This window comes from Piliocolobus tephrosceles, chromosome 11, assembly GCF_002776525.5.
Source record: "Piliocolobus tephrosceles isolate RC106 chromosome 11, ASM277652v3, whole genome shotgun sequence".
NCBI lineage: Eukaryota > Metazoa > Chordata > Mammalia > Primates > Cercopithecidae > Piliocolobus > Piliocolobus tephrosceles.
The window spans coordinates 71734319-71742928 of record NC_045444.1 but is presented as its reverse complement, the minus strand read 5'-3'; the positions used below and the strand labels follow the sequence as shown (position 1 = coordinate 71742928).

Genomic DNA, 8610 nt, shown 5'->3' with positions numbered 1-8610 from the left:
AGTTGAAAAACAAGAGCTGGAGATAATCTGTGTTTAAAAAGTGTATCACTAAAGATAAATTATTGCAAATAAAGTCAAAAAGAAAACAACGTCGGTAGCGGTGGCTCACTCCTACAATCCCAGAACTTTGGGAGACTGAGGTGGGTGGATCACTTGAGGTCAGGAGTTCAAGACCAGCCTGGCCAACTTGGTGAAATCCTGTCTCTACTAAAAATACAAAAAATTAGCTGGGTGTGGTGATGTGCAGCTCTAATCCCAATTACTCAAAAGGCTGAAGCAGGAGAACAACTTGAACCCAGGAGGCGAAGGTTGCAGTGAGCCAAGATTGCGCCACCATACTCCAGTCTAGATGACACAGCTAGAATCCATCTCAAAATAAAATAAAATAAAATAAAATAAAATAAAATAAAATAATTTTAAAAAAGGAAAAAAGAAATTGCATTAATATTAAGATTTGAAGGAGGGCATTAGGAAAATAGAGTCATATAATTTGATTTGCAGATGCTTGACATCACTAGTTAGGAAAGAATATTGCCATGATATTGTGCATACTAAGTAAAAACATATTTGAGAGAGAACAATTTGATGAATATTATATAAATAATAATTGTGAGGTCTAATTTTTTGTATAAACGTGACTGGGCTAAGGGATTCCAGACAGCTGGAAAAACATTTCTGGGTGTGTCTGAGTGCGGTTTTGGAATAAACTAGTATTTGAATCAATACACTGAGTAAAGAAGATCTGCTGTCACCAATGTTGGTGGGCATCACCCAATCCATTAAGAATTTGGATAGAACAAAAGGAGAAAGTGCTAGTGCTTTCTCTCTTTTCTTGAGCTGGGACATCCATCTTCTGCTCTTAGACATCAGAGCACCTGGTCCTTCAGCCTTCAGTCTCTGGGACACCAGTGCCTGCTCCCACTTTCTGGTTCTCAGGCCTTTGGCCTTAAACTGGGAGTGGCATCATTGGCTTCCCTGGTTCTCAGGCTTTTGGACTCAGACTGAATTATGCCATCAAGTTTCCTGAGTCTCCAGCTTGCAAAGAGCATGTTGTGGGACTTCTCAGTCCCCATAATTGCATGACTCAATTCTCATAATAAATCTTCTCTTATCTACATTAAGTTCTCATTTAATATAATTAATAAATTCTTGGAAAATATGAGCTTAAGCAAAAATATGTGTAACAAAGCCAGTGTTTTTCTTCTCATTGATGTTATAATGAAACAACCAACATTGAAGGAAACAGGAAACAACCTTATTTGAAGACCTGCTGTACATTGTTTTGCTTAGAGTTGAAGTTTCCAAGAACCTATCAACAAAGTTAAGTGAGGGCTTATTGTATAATTATATTTATCTTATTGGTTTGGCTTCTCTGGAGAATGGCTTCAGTAAGTTTGAGGTTCCTATTGAAGCCACAATTGGTGATATCTAGTTAGGAATAGAAGGAGACATACTTTTGACTAAGTTCCATGTCTTTACAATCCAAACTAAACATATATTGTGTTTTCATAAGAGCAAAAATGATCAAACATCATATAGAAATTCTATTCACTATAAAAAATACTCAGTATAATTATAGATGTCATTCAAATTTACAAGTTGAAAATATTAGTGAATAATGTTAATATTTTTTATATTGCAAAGTATTTTTCTCAAATTTCTCTGCTTAGATAGAGGTAGTGGAATTCACATCAAAGAAGTATTTGGAATCTGTAGTTTAAGACAGAAAGGCATCTTATATTACTTATTGCCAACTGGACAATTTCAAAAGTTTTAATATTGACTTCTCCATTAGATTAAATAAATAAATGGAAATTTAAAAGTAATTAACCATATAAGTGATCACCTCTTTATCATTTCTGGTAATTTTTTTTCAGGAAGAATCAGATAGGAGCAATCAGGGTACTGTAAGTCCTGATTACTCAGAGACGTTAATCGCATATCATGTGAACCCCAATCATGTCCTAATTTGCCCTCCAAAAGGAGGAACAGGTAAGGATTATGCCAGCTGATAATACCTGGTGATATTTTAGAAATATAATTTCCAGACTTTATATGATCACTTTCCATATTAAAGTAGGACTTAGAAATATTAATATCAATAGTAATAGTTTGTTTTATTTTAAGTAAAGAAAATAGCCCCTGATCTCCTTTCAGGAACCAATATATAAACTTACAAATATTCATACAAAGGGCATTCTAGCACAGGTTTATAAATGTCATTTTCTTTATAGTTAATATTTCTTTGTTAGCACTATTTAACCTCTAGCAAATTTGGTTTTTGTAGTATACTCTGAAAAATCACCACTTTTTGTCACTCTCTAGATATTTGATGTTGAAATCCACATAACATAAACAGAACACTACTGTCACTAGTCAGGGTATTTTAGTATTCATTCACTATTGGAAAGATAAAACATAAAATGCAACAAAAAGAAATATATAAAAATCTCACTTGAAGATGGCAGTTTTAATGGTATTGTCATTTTTAGTTACCACTGGAATATAATATTTTATGCTATTTTATTAACATATTAAACTTGTTAGAATTTAAGAGCAAATTCAATATTTCACTTTTTCCTTAAAGTCATTATCTAGTTAAGCAATTATCTACTTAAAGTCATTATCTACTTAAGCAATCAGAAAAAAAAAAAAAAACTGCTGACAAAACTATTCCTTAGAAAATATAAGAACAATTTTCTCTCTGTTAATTTTGTCCAAAAACAATTAGTAATTCCCAAAATCTAGAATTGCATGAATTTATAAAAAATGAAAGTATATTTTAATATAAAATTAGTACCAAGTTTAGAAAAATAATGTGCTCATTTAAATTTTATTCCACTCAGGAATCAGTAAAATATATTAACTTAAATAATGACACAAATAGAAAAATACCTATTAGTCAAGTGATTAGGAGCAGAAACAATGAAGTAAGACTGTCTGAGTTGAGCTGTAAGTTCTAACACTTCCAAGTTCTGTAATATTGGGCAAGATTTTAAAAGCTCTTTGTGCCTCAGGTTTTGCATCTATAAAAGAAAAATACTTAATATAAGAATGTTGAGAGAATTGAATAACAATACATCTTAAGGACTTGAACAGTGTATCATGTGTAATAAGTACAATATAAATGTTAGGTGATAGTGATGAAGTTGATGATTATTTTCTTTAATAATTTATTTTAATGTGCATTGTGGTCAGTTTCTATGACAGTGTCCTTATATATAACAATAATATATTCATTTTTTCTCAATAATTGCAAACTATTATAAGGAAAAATGTTTTTAAAAAAGTTGAAATAATACTTTTTTCATTCTGTCACGAGTTAACATATGAAGTATAATCATATAGTCACATGAATTAAAAGTGTTTAGACAAATACTTAACTAGAACAAGATTTAGTATTCTGTGAAAAATAAAGAATATGTACTTATATGACAGTAACATCTAATAATAGATTATCTGCTTCTTAATGTGGAAGGAAATATAAGTCCTCTACATTTAACTTCATAGTAAAATTGAAAGAAAATATAATTAGGACAACAACTGTCAATCTTCTTTAATGCATGTTTTTAAAATTGACCAACTAAAACATGAAAGGAGAGAAAAAGAAGAAAATTGATAATTATTTAGTGTCGATTGCGTGGTAGGCGCTGTTCTAGTTGCTATGAGCATTTAAGGTTATTTAATACACTGATACACTGATAGTATTCTATGACATTTAAATTAATATCTTTATTATTCTTATATGTCACACAATTTTAACAGCTTTTTTGAGGTATTATTGACATACAAAGAACTGCTCAAATTTAATGTGTCCAGTTTCATGAACCTGCACATACATGAACATCCATGGTACCATTACCACAAACAAGATAATAGACATGTCCAATATCTCCTAAAGTTTCCTTGTGTCCATTTTTTTGTAGAGAGCATATGGACACAACACAAGATATCCTTTTTAAACAAGTTTTGAAGTGCACAATACCATATTAAATATAGGTATTATGTTGTACAGAAGATCTATTATTCATCTATCATAACTGGCAATTTCCCATATCCCCTATTTCCCAGCCCATGGCAATCAATATTCTCTGCTTCTATGAATTTGACCATTATGACTGTCTCATATAAGTGGAACTATGAAGTATTTGTCCATTTATGACGAGTTTCTTTTACTTAGCATAATGTCCTCCAACTTCATCCACGTTACAAATAGCAGGATCCTTCTCTTTTTCTAAGGCAAAAAGATTGTTGTATCTATTTGTCACATTTTTATCTATTCATCTGTTGATGGACGGTTGTTTTGATCTGATTTCTGACAAGAGTGGAAAGAATACACAACGTGGAAAGGAAATTGTCTTCAACAAATGCTATTGAGATCACTGGGTATCCCCAAGTAAAAGATTGAAGTTGGACTCCTTCCTTATACTATTTACAAAAATTAACGAAATCAAATAACCTAAAAGTAAGAGCTAATACTATAAAGCTTTTAGAAGAAAATGATTACAACTTTATTACCTTGAGTTTGGCAATTGATTCTTAGATATGACACCAAAAATGCAAGTAGCAAAATCTAAAACAAGCAGATAAATTAAACCCCATTAAACTGAAATACTTTTCTGTTTCAAAGGCATTATCAAGAAAATTAAAATACAACCTATAAAATGGGAGTAGATATTTGAAAATCGCATGTAAGATAAAGGTGTTAGATGCAGACTATATAAATAATTCTCACCACTCAGCAACAAAAAGTGAAATAATCCAATTTAAGTATGAGCAAAAGATATACAAATGCCCACGAAGTACATGAAAAGTTGCTCAACATCGTTAGTCACCGTAGTGACTAATGCAAATCGAAACCACAAAAAGATACCATCTTATATCCATTAGAATGGCTATAACTACACACAAAGCAAAAATAAACAAAAAACAGAAAATAACAAATGCTAGTGAAGATATAGAGAAAGAGACACTCTTAAACCTTGCTAAAAGGAATGTAAATTTATTCAGCCACGTGGGAAAAAGTTTGTCAGTACCTCAAAAAATTAAATTTGAAAGTATTATATAACCCAGGATTCTACTCCTAGGTATTTACCAAAAGAAGTAAAAACAGATACTCAGCAAAAACTTGTACATGGATGTTAACAGCAGCACTATTCCCAATAGCCAAAAGATGGAAACAACTCAGATTCGTCAACTGACAAATGCGCAAACAAAATGTGGTATATCCATATGATATAATAATAATCAGCCATAAAATAATGAAGGTCTGAGGCTTGCTATAATATAGATAAACCTCAAAAACATGCTTTGTAAAATAAACCAAACATAAAATGTCATTTTTATGGTTATATGATTATTACCATTATGTGATTCCATTTATAGAAAGTATTTAAAATAAATGCATACAGAGAGAATGCAGTTTGTTTCCAGGGGCTGAAGGGACCGTGGGGGAGTGGAGGATGGGGAATGAATATTTGTATATATGAATTTGGGGAATTTGTGATAAAAATGTTTTGGAACTAGACAGATATGGTGATTGTACAATATTGTAAATATACTAAACACCACCAAATTATTTATATTAACATGATTAATTTCATGTTATGTGAATTGTACCTCTATAAAAAACAAATATACAACTTCTAAGGAAGGTGGGGTAGAGTTCAAAAGTCATCTATAGAGTAACAACCGTGTAAAAGAGTTAGAAGATGGAAGCAAAAATGTTGAGTGAGGCAATTAGATTTGGACAGAAGCGATGTTTATGCCTCAGAGAGAGGAGAAAAATAGATAGGATGGATGTTTCATCAACTGTAAGACAAGTAATATTTAAGATATTTATTTTATCTTTCACTTATTTTTTCAATAGCGTTCAGACATGAAACCCATTTAGGGGAGGGATACAGTTAAGGCTTTCAGAAATTTAAATATTTTTACTAATTAGTATAGGGTCTCAGTCTATTGCTCTAATATAAATAGTAAGATTTACAGAAAGAATACAAAGTTGTGAACAATAACCAAAGAAATAAAAATCTCTGGAATGGAAGGAAATTGATATACAGGGTGATATTTTATGCTAACTTTAATGTCTATCATGAGACACGTTTTTGCACAATTATAGAATTCAAGGGTCCAAGGTGTAGATTCCATACATTTTGAATTGAAAATATCTAGGATGCTAGTGATCTAATTAAATTATCTTCTAGGGATTAAGCTGGGGACCTATTCTGGGCTGTAACCGTTCTTGAATGACAATAATTCAGTACACAAATAGCTAAATGCCATAGATCTAACTCTGAAGGTATGTGAAAAGTAGTCTAGAAGAAATGAAAGCAAACATCTGATATTTATATTGTGAATATTCCTTGTCTTGGGAGCCCAGGGCTTTATACAGGAACACTGAGAAATCAAGAGTAGTTTTTTTTTTCTCACACTCATTTTTGAATCAGTATACTGTTTATTTATACGCAAAAAATGTAATGCTGTAGTGGGGTTTGTACCTACTATTTTTCTATTTGTTTTCCACTTGATACAACAGTTGTATGTTCTTGTTTTCTTTTCTCTTTTAGTCTTCTTTTTATTAATTAGTGTTTTTCAATATTCTGTTTTGTCATTCTACTAGCTAGAGAGATACATATTTCATTACTGCTAGAAATTACAAGCATAGCTGAATCATTAGGGGTTAATTTAACTGATTGCTTTGCTTCCCAGGATAATAATACATTATAACTCATTAAATCAATTTCTCTCTCCTATTTTTTGTTTTGTTTTCATGCATTTATGGTTCTACATTTTAAAAACGCATATGTATCAATGATATTGTTTATACAATAGATATTTATTAACATTTACTCACAAAATCACCCCTTTTGTCATTCTTCACTTCTTGTTGCATATTGTTACTTTTGTCTGGGATTGTGTTTTCTCTGTCAGAAGAACTTTTGTAAAGTAATTATTTTAGTAAAATCTTCTGGAAACAATTTTTGTTTGTATTTGTATGGAAATGCTTTTACTTTTAAATGATTTTTTTTTTTTTTTTTTTTTTTTTTTTGAGACGGAGTCTCACTCTGTCACCCAGGCTGGAGTGCTGTGGCCGGATCTCAGCTCACTGCAAGCTCCGCCTCCCGGGTTCACGCCATTCTCCTGCCTCAGCCTCCCGGGTAGCTGGGACTACAGGCGCCGCCACGTCGCCTGGCTAGTTTTTTGTATTTTTTAGTAGAGACGGGGTTTCACCGTGTTAGCCAGGATGGTCTCGGTCTCCTGACCTCGTGATCCGCCCCTCTCGGCCTCCCAAAGTGCTGGGATTACAGGCTTGAGCCACCGCGCCTGGCCTTAAATGATACTTTTGATGGAAGTATAATTTCTAGGTTTTCTAGTTATTTTCTTCATCATTTTAAAGGTATCATTTATTTTCTTCTCTCTTATGGAATTATTTGAGAAATAAACTGTCAATTTTATTATTTCATCTTTCAAAATGACATATGGTTGGTCTTCTGTATCTGTATCTGCGGGTTCTATATCCATTAATTCAATCAACTGCAAATGGAAAAACTACAAAAAATCTGCATCTGTACTGAACACATACAGACTTTATTTTTTATTATTCCTTAAATGAATTAGTATAACAACTATTTATATAGCACTTGCATTCTATTAGGTGTTATAAGCAATGTAGAGGTGATTGAAAGTATACAGGAGGATGTGCAAAGGTGATATGCAAATACTACTTCATTTTATATTAGGAATTTGAGCATCCATAGATGTTGGTATATTTGAGAGGTCCTGGAACCAATCCCCCATGAATACCAGAGAGCAACTGTATCTCTTTTATTTGGTTGCTTTTATAATTTACTATATACCTTTTGATTTTCGGAAGCTTTTTGTACATTTTGACTCGTTGTGTTTTTCTGTATGTTTATCTTGCTTGATTTTCATGAGATTTTATTTTGACGTTTGTCTTTATATTTAGAAGATTCTTATCCTTTCCGTCTTTAGAAGGTTGCTTCTCTGTTCCATTCTCTTCCTCTTCTGGGACCCTAATAAGATATATATTTAGTAATTTAAATCAAGTCCCATGTGTTTAATATCCTCTGTATTTTCCTTTCTAAAAATCTTTGTTTCTTGGGTGAATCATTTTCTACTGTTCTATTTAGTTAGTGTAATCCGTCTTCTGCTATGTCCAAACTGTTATTGAATACATTCATTCTAAATTTTCCAGTCTTTAAAAAAATTTCAGAATCTCCATTCAATTCTTGTAGTCTTTAGTTCCCTGGTAAAATTCTATATATTGCTTACTATTGTCTTCGTTGTTTTAATCACAGTTTTAAAAAATTTATTACCAGTTAGTTCAAAATATGTGTAACCTCTGAGTTTGTTTCTATAAGCTAGTTTCCTTTTTTTGTTTTTGTTGTTTTTGTTAATATGAATGATAGTTTTAACAATATTTTAACATTGTCCATGTCAAACTTTAGAGACTATGATTTATTTGATTTACTGTCAGAAAACATTTACTTTGTCCTTAATCAAAGAGCTGTACAGGGGAGATTATCCCAAATTACAGTCTAAGCTGACTCTAGTGGGATTTCTTTTGGAAACATGACATTATCTTTT

The 8610-nt window shown here is 31.7% G+C and overlaps 1 non-coding gene across 1 annotated transcript; it reads right to left on the bottom strand.

Moving 5' to 3' along the window:
* Window positions 1–1882: 1882 nt before the first annotated feature.
* LOC111542869 lies at window positions 1883–2015 on the bottom strand. Its single transcript, XR_002731679.1, has one exon. It is a non-coding gene; the product is annotated as a U8 small nucleolar RNA (small nucleolar RNA).
* Window positions 2016–8610: the final 6595 nt, after the last annotated feature.